Source organism: Somniosus microcephalus, unplaced genomic scaffold (genome assembly GCF_052327205.1).
Source record: "Somniosus microcephalus isolate GS21.2 unplaced genomic scaffold, FLI_Smic_1.0 unresolved_chr3, whole genome shotgun sequence".
Taxonomy (NCBI): domain Eukaryota; kingdom Metazoa; phylum Chordata; class Chondrichthyes; order Squaliformes; family Somniosidae; genus Somniosus; species Somniosus microcephalus.
In genome coordinates, this window is record NW_028225181.1 from 56,545,610 (window position 1) to 56,559,819 (window position 14,210).

General features: G+C 47.1%; 4 non-coding genes across 4 annotated transcripts; all 4 read left to right on the plus strand.

The window, feature by feature from the left end:
• The first annotated feature begins 691 nt into the window (after positions 1 to 691).
• Positions 692 to 773, plus strand: trnal-gag (transfer RNA leucine (anticodon GAG)). The gene has a single exon. It is a non-coding gene; the product is annotated as a tRNA-Leu (tRNA).
• A 3,906-nt stretch (positions 774 to 4,679) lies between these two features.
• trnal-uag (transfer RNA leucine (anticodon UAG)) lies at positions 4,680 to 4,761 on the plus strand. Its single transcript has one exon. It is a non-coding gene; the product is annotated as a tRNA-Leu (tRNA).
• Positions 4,762 to 8,667: 3,906 nt separating this feature from the next.
• On the plus strand, positions 8,668 to 8,749 carry trnal-uag (transfer RNA leucine (anticodon UAG)). Its single transcript has one exon. It is a non-coding gene; the product is annotated as a tRNA-Leu (tRNA).
• A 3,923-nt stretch (positions 8,750 to 12,672) lies between these two features.
• trnal-uag (transfer RNA leucine (anticodon UAG)) lies at positions 12,673 to 12,754 on the plus strand. Its single transcript has one exon. It is a non-coding gene; the product is annotated as a tRNA-Leu (tRNA).
• The last annotated feature ends 1,456 nt before the right edge of the window (positions 12,755 to 14,210 follow it).

A 14,210-nucleotide genomic window follows, 5' to 3' on the forward strand; every position in this document is an offset into this window, starting at 1 on the left:
CTTTCTCTGTCCCTCCCTTTGTGTGGCCAGAAAGACCCTTGCCGGTTTTTTGTGTGTCATTTTTTGTCCGTCCCATTGTCGGTGGTGTAATACTGAGTGTCCTTGTGACATTGTGCAGCCAAGTTAGCCTGCAAACTCGGCTGCTGCGGGGTCCGGGTCTCTGGGCGGATTGAGGGCCGTTCTATAGTTTTCAACACAGCCTGGATGCTGAAAAGTGTCTCGCTAACACACAGCACTGTGGGGCATCGGAACCTGAGCACCAGCCGGGATCCCATACCAGCCGGCAGCAGAGTGGCGCAGCGGAAGCGTGCTGGGCCCATAACCCAGAGGTCGATGGATCGAAACCATCCTCTGCTAGTTGCGTTCTTATTTACACCAGCAATAAATTCCTCTATTGCTAGCCACAATCAAACGCATTTATTTTTGTCACACTTTACTTACACCAACTTCCTGCTTGCAATACACAACAGGGATAAATTATGAATGAAATTTACAATGGGTGTGTTCCAGCAAACATCTATTTATTAGAGTTGCCCTGTGAAGACGTAGCTTCTTCTGATCTACTGGGTTGCATCAGAAGTGAGTTTGCCGTCCACGAATTTAATTTCCTCTTGTTTCTCCTGGTATTTGCAAGACCATGCCACATTTCAATCACCAGGTAATAGTTTCAAATTCCGCAACGTTTGGATGTGGTAGCGTGGCCGAGCGGTCTAAGGCGCTGGACTGAGGCTCCAGTCTCTTCGGGGGCGTGGGTTCGAATCCCACCGCTGCCAGATATTGCGACATTAATAAATTTCGTCGCTGCAGTAAACCATGCCGGTTTTGTGTCACCTTTTCATTCAGTTGCTATTGACAGACAGATCTGATTCCCAGAGTTTTCTCTGGTCCGTACATTGGCCTGAGCCGCGCACCGAACACGACAAACACCGTCACCCAAGCCAACTGAATTCAGACCGTTCACTCACTCGTTTCCACACCTGCTGCCTCTCAGTTATTCAGGTATACACCATTTCTCTTTCTCCCATTTCTTACAATCTATCGACCGCTGTCACTCTCGCACCCACCATCTCTCCGTCGCTTCCCCGTTCGCTCTTCCGAACTTGCCGGTTGAACAGCACCTCCCATTTGCTCCTGTGCTGCCATCCGATTAATTGAACACGAGTATCTTTTTTTCAATCTAACCAATTCAGACAGCGAAAGTTACATTCTGACATGGTTAAGAGAAGATGCATTCTGCAAAAGAAAAGGGTGGGGGAGGGGATCTGGACTCTGACTTCAGGATGAGAGTCAGATGTGTTTTTCATACCATCAGTCTGAGGAAGATGTGATCAGGAGGGCAACTTTTTTCTATTGTTCTCTCCTCTTATAGTTACGATAAATTTCAGGCTCAATGCGTCAGGTTTTTTTTATCACACTTTATGCTTTACTTACAGCAACTTCCTTCTTCCAATAAACACTAGAAACTGCAACACAACTTTCAAAACACTTTATTCGCACCAACATAAGCTGCAAATGCTGCAAACTTGCAGCAGCCTTGGCCTTCCCCTTTCTCTCAACGCATCCTGCAGCGCCGCGTTGCCAGCACCAGATGGTGCTCTTGGCCTTTACACAAACGGGAATACCATCACACAAAACGGAACACCGTTACACAACACGGAGAACCTTAACACAACAGGAAACACATTACTCAATAGCGGACATCTTTACAAAGGACACAAAATCTCTAAACAACAGGGAGAATCTGTACACAACAGCGACCATCTTTACACAAGAGGGAACAATTTTATATAACAGGGAACATTTTTACACTACAGGGAATTTCTTTACACAGCAGAACGCACCTTCATGTAAGTCTCTCTCTTCATCTCAGTCTCCGTTTCCCTGGCTGTCTACCTCCCTCTCGGTTTCTCTCGCAGTCTCGGTTTTCCCTCAGTCTCTGTCTCTGCCTCGTGTTATTCGGAATGTCTGTCTGTCTCTTTCTCTTTGGTATCCGCAGGGTCTTTCTCTGTCCCTCCCTTTGTGTGGCCAGAAAGACCCTTGCCGGTTTTTTGTGTGTCATTTTTTGTCCGTCCCACTGTCGGTGGTGTAATACTGAGTGTTCTTGTGACACTGTGCAGCCAAGTTAGCCTGCAAACTCGGCTGCTGCGGGGTCCGGGTCTCTGGGCGGATTGAGGGCCGTTCGATAGTTTTCAACACAGCCTGGATGCTGAAATGTGTCTCGCTAACACACAGCACTGTGGGGCATCGGCACCTGAGCACCAGCCGGGATCCCCCACCAGCCGGCAGCAGAGTGGCGCAGCGGAAGCGTGCTGGGCCCATAACCCAGAGGTCGATGGATCGAAACCATCCTCTGCTAGTTGCGTTCTTATTTACACCAGCAATAAATTCCTCTATTGCTAGCCACAATCAAACGCATTTATTTTTATCACACTTTACTTACACCAACTTCCTGCTTGCAATACACAACAGGGATAAATTATGAATGAAATTTACAATGGGTGTGTTCCAGCAAACATCTATTTATTAGAGTTGCCCTGTGAAGACGTAGCTTCTTCTGATCTACTGGGTTGCATCAGAAGTGAGTTTGCCGTCCACGAATTTAATTTCCTCTTGTTTCCCCTGTTATTTGCAAGACCATGTCACATTTCAATCAACAGGTAACAGTTTCAAATTCCATGACGTTGGGATGTGGTAGCGTGGCCGAGCGGTCTAAGGCGCTGGATTAAGGCTCCAGTTTCTTCGGGGGCGTGGGTTCGAATCCCACCGCTGCCAGATATTGCGACATTAATAAATTTCGTCGCTTCAGCAACAGCAGTAAACCGTGCAGGGATGCAGGTTTTGTGTCACCTTTTCATTCAGTTGCTATTGACAGGCAGATCTGATTCGCAGAGTTTCCTCTGGTCCGTACATTGGCCTGAGCCGCGCACCGAACACTACAAACACCGTCACCCAACCAACTGAATTCACACCGTTCACTCACTCGTCTCCACACCTGCTGCCTTTCAGGTATACACCATTTTTCTTTCTCCCATTTCTTGCAATCTATCGACCGCTCTCACTCTCGCACCCAGCATCTCTCCGTCGCTTCCCCGTTCGCTCTTCCGAACCTCCCATTTGCTCCTGTGCTGCAATCCGATTAATTGAACACGAGTATCTTTTTTTCAATCTAACCAATCCAGACAGCGAAAGTTACATTCTGACATGGTTAAGAGAAGATGCATTCTGCAAAAGAAAAGGGTGGGGGAGGGGATCTGGACTCTGACTTCAGGATGAGAGTCAGATGTGTTTTTCATACCATCAGTCTGAGGAAGATGTGATCAGGAGGGCAAATGTTTTCTATTGTTCTCTCCTCTTATAGTTACGATAAATTTCAGGCTCAATGCGTCAGGTTTTTTTTATCACACTTTATGCTTTACTTACAGCAACTTCCTTCTTGCAATAAACACTAGAAACTGCAACACAACTTTCAAAACACTTTATTCGCACCAACATAAGCTGCAAATGCTGCAATCTTGCAGCAGCCTTGGCCTTCCCCTTTCTCTCAACGCATCCTGCAGCGCCGCGTCGCCAGCACCAGATGGTGCTCTTGGCCTTTACACAAACGGGAATACCATCACACAAAACGGAACACCGTTACACAACACGGAGAACCTTTACACAACAGGAAACACATTACTCAATAGCGGACATCTTTACAAAGGACACAAAATCTCTAAACAACAGGGAGAATCTGTACACAACAGCGACCATCTTTACACAAGAGGGAACAATTTTATATAACAGGGAACATTTTTACACTACAGGGAATTTCTTTACACAGCAGAACGCACCTTCATGCAAGTCTCTCTCTTCATCTCAGTCTCCGTTTCCCTGGCTGTCTACCTCCCTCTCGGTTTCTCTCGCAGTCTCGGTTTTCCCTCAGTCTCTGTCTCTGCCTCGTGTTATTCGGAATGTCTGTCTGTCTCTTTCTCTTTGGTATCCGCAGTGTCTTTCTCTGTCCCTCCCTTTGTGTGGCCAGAAAGACCCTTGCCGGTTTTTTGTGTGTCATTTTTTGTCCGTCCCATTGTCGGTGGTGTAATACTGAGTGTCCTTGTGACATTGTGCAGCCAAGTTAGCCTGCAAACTCGGCTGCTGCGGGGTCCGGGTCTCTGGGCGGATTGAGGGCCGTTCTATAGTTTTCAACACAGCCTGGATGCTGAAATGTGTCTCGCTAACACACAGCACTGTGGGGCATCGGCATCTGAGCACCAGCCGGGATCCCACACCAGCCGGCAGCAGAGTGGCGCAGCGGAAGCGTGCTGGGCCCATAACCCAGAGGTCGATGGATCGAAACCATCCTCTGCTAGTTGCGTTCTTATTTACACCAGCAATAAATTCCTCTATTGCTAGCCACAATCAAACGCATTTATTTTTATCACACTTTACTTACACCAACTTCCTGCTTGCAATACACAACAGGGATAAATTATGAATGAAATTTACAATGGGTGTGTTCCAGCAAACATCTATTTATTAGAGTTGCCCTGTGAAGACGTAGCTTCTTCTGATCTACTGGGTTGCATCAGAAGTGAGTTTGCCGCCCACGAATTTAATTTCCTCTTGTTTCCCCTGGTATTTGCAAGACCATGCCACATTTCAATCACCAGGTAATAGTTTCAGATTCCGTAACATTTCGATGTGGTAGCGTGGCCGAGCGGTCTAAGGCGCTGGATTTAGGCTCCAGTTTCTTCGGGGGCGTGGGTTCGAATCCCACCGCTGCCAGATATTGCGACATTAATAAATTTCGTCGCTGCAGTAAACCATGCCGTTTTTGTGTCACCTTTTCATTCAGTTGCTATTGACAGGCAGATCTGATTCGCAGAGTTTCCTCTGGTCCGTACATTGGCCTGAGCCGCGCACCGAACACGACAAACACCGTCACCCAAGCCAACTGAATTCAGACCGTTCACTCACTCGTTTCCACACCTGCTGCCTCTCAGTTATTCAGGTATACACCATTTCTCTTTCTCCCATTTCTTACAATCTATCGACCGCTGTCACTCTCGCACCCACCATCTCTCCGTCGCTTCCCCGTTCGCTCTTCCGAACTTGCCGGTTGAACAGCACCTCCCATTTGCTCCTGTGCTGCCATCCGATTAATTGAACACGAGTATCTTTTTTTCAATCTAACCAATTCAGACAGCGAAAGTTACATTCTGACATGGTTAAGAGAAGATGCATTCTGCAAAAGAAAAGGGTGGGGGAGGGGATCTGGACTCTGACTTCAGGATGAGAGTCAGATGTGTTTTTCATACCATCAGTCTGAGGAAGATGTGATCAGGAGGGCAACTTTTTTCTATTGTTCTCTCCTCTTATAGTTACGATAAATTTCAGGCTCAATGCGTCAGGTTTTTTTTATCACACTTTATGCTTTACTTACAGCAACTTCCTTCTTCCAATAAACACTAGAAACTGCAACACAACTTTCAAAACACTTTATTCGCACCAACATAAGCTGCAAATGCTGCAAACTTGCAGCAGCCTTGGCCTTCCCCTTTCTCTCAACGCATCCTGCAGCGCCGCGTTGCCAGCACCAGATGGTGCTCTTGGCCTTTACACAAACGGGAATACCATCACACAAAACGGAACACCGTTACACAACACGGAGAACCTTAACACAACAGGAAACACATTACTCAATAGCGGACATCTTTACAAAGGACACAAAATCTCTAAACAACAGGGAGAATCTGTACACAACAGCGACCATCTTTACACAAGAGGGAACAATTTTATATAACAGGGAACATTTTTACACTACAGGGAATTTCTTTACACAGCAGAACGCACCTTCATGTAAGTCTCTCTCTTCATCTCAGTCTCCGTTTCCCTGGCTGTCTACCTCCCTCTCGGTTTCTCTCGCAGTCTCGGTTTTCCCTCAGTCTCTGTCTCTGCCTCGTGTTATTCGGAATGTCTGTCTGTCTCTTTCTCTTTGGTATCCGCAGGGTCTTTCTCTGTCCCTCCCTTTGTGTGGCCAGAAAGACCCTTGCCGGTTTTTTGTGTGTCATTTTTTGTCCGTCCCACTGTCGGTGGTGTAATACTGAGTGTTCTTGTGACACTGTGCAGCCAAGTTAGCCTGCAAACTCGGCTGCTGCGGGGTCCGGGTCTCTGGGCGGATTGAGGGCCGTTCGATAGTTTTCAACACAGCCTGGATGCTGAAATGTGTCTCGCTAACACACAGCACTGTGGGGCATCGGCACCTGAGCACCAGCCGGGATCCCCCACCAGCCGGCAGCAGAGTGGCGCAGCGGAAGCGTGCTGGGCCCATAACCCAGAGGTCGATGGATCGAAACCATCCTCTGCTAGTTGCGTTCTTATTTACACCAGCAATAAATTCCTCTATTGCTAGCCACAATCAAACGCATTTATTTTTATCACACTTTACTTACACCAACTTCCTGCTTGCAATACACAACAGGGATAAATTATGAATGAAATTTACAATGGGTGTGTTCCAGCAAACATCTATTTATTAGAGTTGCCCTGTGAAGACGTAGCTTCTTCTGATCTACTGGGTTGCATCAGAAGTGAGTTTGCCGTCCACGAATTTAATTTCCTCTTGTTTCCCCTGTTATTTGCAAGACCATGTCACATTTCAATCAACAGGTAACAGTTTCAAATTCCATGACGTTGGGATGTGGTAGCGTGGCCGAGCGGTCTAAGGCGCTGGATTAAGGCTCCAGTTTCTTCGGGGGCGTGGGTTCGAATCCCACCGCTGCCAGATATTGCGACATTAATAAATTTCGTCGCTTCAGCAACAGCAGTAAACCGTGCAGGGATGCAGGTTTTGTGTCACCTTTTCATTCAGTTGCTATTGACAGGCAGATCTGATTCGCAGAGTTTCCTCTGGTCCGTACATTGGCCTGAGCCGCGCACCGAACACTACAAACACCGTCACCCAACCAACTGAATTCACACCGTTCACTCACTCGTCTCCACACCTGCTGCCTTTCAGGTATACACCATTTTTCTTTCTCCCATTTCTTGCAATCTATCGACCGCTCTCACTCTCGCACCCAGCATCTCTCCGTCGCTTCCCCGTTCGCTCTTCCGAACCTCCCATTTGCTCCTGTGCTGCAATCCGATTAATTGAACACGAGTATCTTTTTTTCAATCTAACCAATCCAGACAGCGAAAGTTACATTCTGACATGGTTAAGAGAAGATGCATTCTGCAAAAGAAAAGGGTGGGGGAGGGGATCTGGACTCTGACTTCAGGATGAGAGTCAGATGTGTTTTTCATACCATCAGTCTGAGGAAGATGTGATCAGGAGGGCAAATGTTTTCTATTGTTCTCTCCTCTTATAGTTACGATAAATTTCAGGCTCAATGCGTCAGGTTTTTTTTATCACACTTTATGCTTTACTTACAGCAACTTCCTTCTTGCAATAAACACTAGAAACTGCAACACAACTTTCAAAACACTTTATTCGCACCAACATAAGCTGCAAATGCTGCAATCTTGCAGCAGCCTTGGCCTTCCCCTTTCTCTCAACGCATCCTGCAGCGCCGCGTCGCCAGCACCAGATGGTGCTCTTGGCCTTTACACAAACGGGAATACCATCACACAAAACGGAACACCGTTACACAACACGGAGAACCTTTACACAACAGGAAACACATTACTCAATAGCGGACATCTTTACAAAGGACACAAAATCTCTAAACAACAGGGAGAATCTGTACACAACAGCGACCATCTTTACACAAGAGGGAACAATTTTATATAACAGGGAACATTTTTACACTACAGGGAATTTCTTTACACAGCAGAACGCACCTTCATGCAAGTCTCTCTCTTCATCTCAGTCTCCGTTTCCCTGGCTGTCTACCTCCCTCTCGGTTTCTCTCGCAGTCTCGGTTTTCCCTCAGTCTCTGTCTCTGCCTCGTGTTATTCGGAATGTCTGTCTGTCTCTTTCTCTTTGGTATCCGCAGTGTCTTTCTCTGTCCCTCCCTTTGTGTGGCCAGAAAGACCCTTGCCGGTTTTTTGTGTGTCATTTTTTGTCCGTCCCATTGTCGGTGGTGTAATACTGAGTGTCCTTGTGACATTGTGCAGCCAAGTTAGCCTGCAAACTCGGCTGCTGCGGGGTCCGGGTCTCTGGGCGGATTGAGGGCCGTTCTATAGTTTTCAACACAGCCTGGATGCTGAAATGTGTCTCGCTAACACACAGCACTGTGGGGCATCGGCATCTGAGCACCAGCCGGGATCCCACACCAGCCGGCAGCAGAGTGGCGCAGCGGAAGCGTGCTGGGCCCATAACCCAGAGGTCGATGGATCGAAACCATCCTCTGCTAGTTGCGTTCTTATTTACACCAGCAATAAATTCCTCTATTGCTAGCCACAATCAAACGCATTTATTTTTATCACACTTTACTTACACCAACTTCCTGCTTGCAATACACAACAGGGATAAATTATGAATGAAATTTACAATGGGTGTGTTCCAGCAAACATCTATTTATTAGAGTTGCCCTGTGAAGACGTAGCTTCTTCTGATCTACTGGGTTGCATCAGAAGTGAGTTTGCCGCCCACGAATTTAATTTCCTCTTGTTTCCCCTGGTATTTGCAAGACCATGCCACATTTCAATCACCAGGTAATAGTTTCAGATTCCGTAACATTTCGATGTGGTAGCGTGGCCGAGCGGTCTAAGGCGCTGGATTTAGGCTCCAGTTTCTTCGGGGGCGTGGGTTCGAATCCCACCGCTGCCAGATATTGCGACATTAATAAATTTCGTCGCTTCAGCAACAGCAGTAAACCGTGCAGGGATGCCGGTTTTGTGTCACCTTTTCATTCAGTTGCTATTGACAGACAGATCTGATTCGCAGAGTTTCCTCTGGTCCAGTGCATTGGCCTGAGCCGCGCACCGAACACTACAAACACCGTCACCCAACCAACTGAATTCAGACCGTTCACTCACTCGTCTCCACACCTGCTGCCTCTCAGTTATTCAGGTCAACACCATTTTTCCTTCTCCCATTTCTTGCAATCTATCGACCGCTGTCACTCTCGCACCCACCATCTCTCCGTCGCTTCCCCGTTCGCTCTTCCGAACTTGCCGGTTGAACAGCACCTCCCATTTGCTCCTGTGCTGCAATCCGATTAATTGAACACGAGTATCTTTTTTTCAATCTAACCAATCCAGACAGCGAAAGTTACATTCTGACATGGTTAAGAGAAGATGCATTCTGCAAAAGAAAAGGGTGGGGGAGGGGATCTGGACTCTGACTTCAGGATGAGAGTCAGATGAGTTTTTCATACCATCAGTCTGAGGAAGATGTGATCAGGAGGGCAAATTTTTTCTATTGTTCTCTCCTCTTATAGTTACGATAAATTTCAGGCTCAATGCGTCAGGTTTTTTTTATCACACTTTATGCTTTACTTACAGCAACTTCCTTCTTGCAATAAACACTAGAAACTGCAACACAACTTTCAAAACACTTTATTCGCACCAACATAAGCTGCAAATGCTGCAAACTTGCAGCAGCCTTGGCCTTCCCCTTTCTCTCAACGCATCCTGCGGCGCCGCGTCGCCAGCACCAGATGGTGCTCTTGGCCTTTACACAAACGGGAATACCATCACACAAAACGGAACACCGTTACACAACACGGAGAACCTTTACACAACAGGAAACACATTACTCAATAGCGGACATCTTTACAAAGGACACAAAATCTCTAAACAACAGGGAGAATCTGTACACAACAGCGACCATCTTTACACAAGAGGGAACAATTTTATATAACAGGGAACATTTTTACACTACAGGGAATTTCTTTACACAGCAGAACGCACCTTCATGTAAGTCTCTCTCTTCATCTCAGTCTCCGTTTCCCTGGCTGTCTACCTCCCTCTCGGTTTCTCTCGCAGTCTCGGTTTTCCCTCAGTCTCTGTCTCTGCCTCGTGTTATTCGGAATGTCTGTCTGTCTCTTTCTCTTTGGTATCCGCAGGGTCTTTCTCTGTCCCTCCCTTTGTGTGGCCAGAAAGACCCTTGCCGGTTTTTTGTGTGTCATTTTTTGTCCGTCCCACTGTCGGTGGTGTAATACTGAGTGTTCTTGTGACACTGTGCAGCCAAGTTAGCCTGCAAACTCGGCTGCTGCGGGGTCCGGGTCTCTGGGCGGATTGAGGGCCGTTCGATAGTTTTCAACACAGCCTGGATGCTGAAATGTGTCTCGCTAACACACAGCACTGTGGGGCATCGGCACCTGAGCACCAGCCGGGATCCCCCACCAGCCGGCAGCAGAGTGGCGCAGCGGAAGCGTGCTGGGCCCATAACCCAGAGGTCGATGGATCGAAACCATCCTCTGCTAGTTGCGTTCTTATTTACACCAGCAATAAATTCCTCTATTGCTAGCCACAATCAAACGCATTTATTTTTATCACACTTTACTTACACCAACTTCCTGCTTGCAATACACAACAGGGATAAATTATGAATGAAATTTACAATGGGTGTGTTCCAGCAAACATCTATTTATTAGAGTTGCCCTGTGAAGACGTAGCTTCTTCTGATCTACTGGGTTGCATCAGAAGTGAGTTTGCCGTCCACGAATTTAATTTCCTCTTGTTTCCCCTGTTATTTGCAAGACCATGTCACATTTCAATCAACAGGTAACAGTTTCAAATTCCATGACGTTGGGATGTGGTAGCGTGGCCGAGCGGTCTAAGGCGCTGGATTAAGGCTCCAGTTTCTTCGGGGGCGTGGGTTCGAATCCCACCGCTGCCAGATATTGCGACATTAATAAATTTCGTCGCTTCAGCAACAGCAGTAAACCGTGCAGGGATGCAGGTTTTGTGTCACCTTTTCATTCAGTTGCTATTGACAGGCAGATCTGATTCGCAGAGTTTCCTCTGGTCCGTACATTGGCCTGAGCCGCGCACCGAACACTACAAACACCGTCACCCAACCAACTGAATTCACACCGTTCACTCACTCGTCTCCACACCTGCTGCCTTTCAGGTATACACCATTTTTCTTTCTCCCATTTCTTGCAATCTATCGACCGCTCTCACTCTCGCACCCAGCATCTCTCCGTCGCTTCCCCGTTCGCTCTTCCGAACCTCCCATTTGCTCCTGTGCTGCAATCCGATTAATTGAACACGAGTATCTTTTTTTCAATCTAACCAATCCAGACAGCGAAAGTTACATTCTGACATGGTTAAGAGAAGATGCATTCTGCAAAAGAAAAGGGTGGGGGAGGGGATCTGGACTCTGACTTCAGGATGAGAGTCAGATGTGTTTTTCATACCATCAGTCTGAGGAAGATGTGATCAGGAGGGCAAATGTTTTCTATTGTTCTCTCCTCTTATAGTTACGATAAATTTCAGGCTCAATGCGTCAGGTTTTTTTTATCACACTTTATGCTTTACTTACAGCAACTTCCTTCTTGCAATAAACACTAGAAACTGCAACACAACTTTCAAAACACTTTATTCGCACCAACATAAGCTGCAAATGCTGCAATCTTGCAGCAGCCTTGGCCTTCCCCTTTCTCTCAACGCATCCTGCAGCGCCGCGTCGCCAGCACCAGATGGTGCTCTTGGCCTTTACACAAACGGGAATACCATCACACAAAACGGAACACCGTTACACAACACGGAGAACCTTTACACAACAGGAAACACATTACTCAATAGCGGACATCTTTACAAAGGACACAAAATCTCTAAACAACAGGGAGAATCTGTACACAACAGCGACCATCTTTACACAAGAGGGAACAATTTTATATAACAGGGAACATTTTTACACTACAGGGAATTTCTTTACACAGCAGAACGCACCTTCATGCAAGTCTCTCTCTTCATCTCAGTCTCCGTTTCCCTGGCTGTCTACCTCCCTCTCGGTTTCTCTCGCAGTCTCGGTTTTCCCTCAGTCTCTGTCTCTGCCTCGTGTTATTCGGAATGTCTGTCTGTCTCTTTCTCTTTGGTATCCGCAGTGTCTTTCTCTGTCCCTCCCTTTGTGTGGCCAGAAAGACCCTTGCCGGTTTTTTGTGTGTCATTTTTTGTCCGTCCCATTGTCGGTGGTGTAATACTGAGTGTCCTTGTGACATTGTGCAGCCAAGTTAGCCTGCAAACTCGGCTGCTGCGGGGTCCGGGTCTCTGGGCGGATTGAGGGCCGTTCTATAGTTTTCAACACAGCCTGGATGCTGAAATGTGTCTCGCTAACACACAGCACTGTGGGGCATCGGCATCTGAGCACCAGCCGGGATCCCACACCAGCCGGCAGCAGAGTGGCGCAGCGGAAGCGTGCTGGGCCCATAACCCAGAGGTCGATGGATCGAAACCATCCTCTGCTAGTTGCGTTCTTATTTACACCAGCAATAAATTCCTCTATTGCTAGCCACAATCAAACGCATTTATTTTTATCACACTTTACTTACACCAACTTCCTGCTTGCAATACACAACAGGGATAAATTATGAATGAAATTTACAATGGGTGTGTTCCAGCAAACATCTATTTATTAGAGTTGCCCTGTGAAGACGTAGCTTCTTCTGATCTACTGGGTTGCATCAGAAGTGAGTTTGCCGCCCACGAATTTAATTTCCTCTTGTTTCCCCTGGTATTTGCAAGACCATGCCACATTTCAATCACCAGGTAATAGTTTCAGATTCCGTAACATTTCGATGTGGTAGCGTGGCCGAGCGGTCTAAGGCGCTGGATTTAGGCTCCAGTTTCTTCGGGGGCGTGGGTTCGAATCCCACCGCTGCCAGATATTGCGACATTAATAAATTTCGTCGCTTCAGCAACAGCAGTAAACCGTGCAGGGATGCCGGTTTTGTGTCACCTTTTCATTCAGTTGCTATTGACAGACAGATCTGATTCGCAGAGTTTCCTCTGGTCCAGTGCATTGGCCTGAGCCGCGCACCGAACACTACAAACACCGTCACCCAACCAACTGAATTCAGACCGTTCACTCACTCGTCTCCACACCTGCTGCCTCTCAGTTATTCAGGTCAACACCATTTTTCCTTCTCCCATTTCTTGCAATCTATCGACCGCTGTCACTCTCGCACCCACCATCTCTCCGTCGCTTCCCCGTTCGCTCTTCCGAACTTGCCGGTTGAACAGCACCTCCCATTTGCTCCTGTGCTGCAATCCGATTAATTGAACACGAGTATCTTTTTTTCAATCTAACCAATCCAGACAGCGAAAGTTACATTCTGACATGGTTAAGAGAAGATGCATTCTGCAAAAGAAAAGGGTGGGGGAGGGGATCTGGACTCTGACTTCAGGATGAGAGTCAGATGAGTTTTTCATACCATCAGTCTGAGGAAGATGTGATCAGGAGGGCAAATTTTTTCTATTGTTCTCTCCTCTTATAGTTACGATAAATTTCAGGCTCAATGCGTCAGGTTTTTTTTATCACACTTTATGCTTTACTTACAGCAACTTCCTTCTTGCAATAAACACTAGAAACTGCAACACAACTTTCAAAACACTTTATTCGCACCAACATAAGCTGCAAATGCTGCAAACTTGCAGCAGCCTTGGCCTTCCCCTTTCTCTCAACGCATCCTGCGGCGCCGCGTCGCCAGCACCAGATGGTGCTCTTGGCCTTTACACAAACGGGAATACCATCACACAAAACGGAACACCGTTACACAACACGGAGAACCTTAACACAACAGGAAACACATTACTCAATAGCGGACATCTTTACAAAGGACACAAAATCTCTAAACAACAGGGAGAATCTGTACACAACAGCGACCATCTTTACACAAGAGGGATCAATTTTATATAACAGGGAACATTTTTACACTACAGGGAATTTCTTTACACAGCAGAACGCACCTTCATGCAAGTCTCTCTCTTCATCTCAGTCTCCGTTTCCCTGGCTGTCTACCTCCCTCTCGGTTTCTCTCGCAGTCTCGGTTTTCCCTCAGTCTCTGTCTCTGCCTCGTGTTATTCGGAATGTCTGTCTGTCTCTTTCTCTTTGGTATCCGCAGTGTCTTTCTCTGTCCCTCCCTTTGTGTGGCCAGAAAGACCCTTGCCGGTTTTTTGTGTGTCATTTTTTGTCCGTCCCATTGTCGGTGGTGTAATACTGAGTGTCCTTGTGACATTGTGCAGCCAAGTTAGCCTGCAAACTCGGCTGCTGCGGGGTCCGGGTCTCTGGGCGGATTGAGGGCCGTTCTATAGTTTTCAACACAGCCTGGATGCTGAAA